This window comes from Hemitrygon akajei, chromosome 25 (assembly GCF_048418815.1).
Source record: "Hemitrygon akajei chromosome 25, sHemAka1.3, whole genome shotgun sequence".
NCBI lineage: Eukaryota > Metazoa > Chordata > Chondrichthyes > Myliobatiformes > Dasyatidae > Hemitrygon > Hemitrygon akajei.
The window spans coordinates 23,504,633-23,505,174 of record NC_133148.1 but is presented as its reverse complement, the minus strand read 5'-3'; positions in this window follow the sequence as shown (position 1 = coordinate 23,505,174).

Sequence of the window (542 nt, the reverse complement as noted above, 5' to 3'; positions counted from 1 at the left end):
GGAGTAGAGTTGACAGGGAGGCATACTAGTTTGCTCTTGAATACAGCCACCATGGACTTAATGGGGAAATTGACTTGCTTCCACAGTGTTCTATCTGTAACCCTCTGTGCTTAAGCTGCCATCACCTCCCATCATTCCAACACCCCCAATGTTCCTTGCCCCAAAGACAATGAAATCTATCAGGTGCCAGCACTTGGATCAAATGTTGTCATGAGGTCTTTCACTTGTCTCTCACAGTGCAGTTTGTTGGTGATGAGAAGTCCATAATCTTTGCATTTCATCAGTAAGAGAGTTCTCTTGAAGACAGGAGAGTGTAGATGCTAGAATCTGGAGGAAAACTCAAACTGCCAAATGAACTCAACAGACCAGACATCTGTGGATGGAAAGGAAGGGACAACATTTCAAGTGGGCACCCTGATTCAGGACAGACACTGTGTTCTTGTCCCACATTATTCTACTGAAGTTGGCTTTACTTCTTACATGTTCATTGCGCATTTCTGAAGGTTTTTGTCCTTTCTATTTCTCATGTTAAAATAAAAATA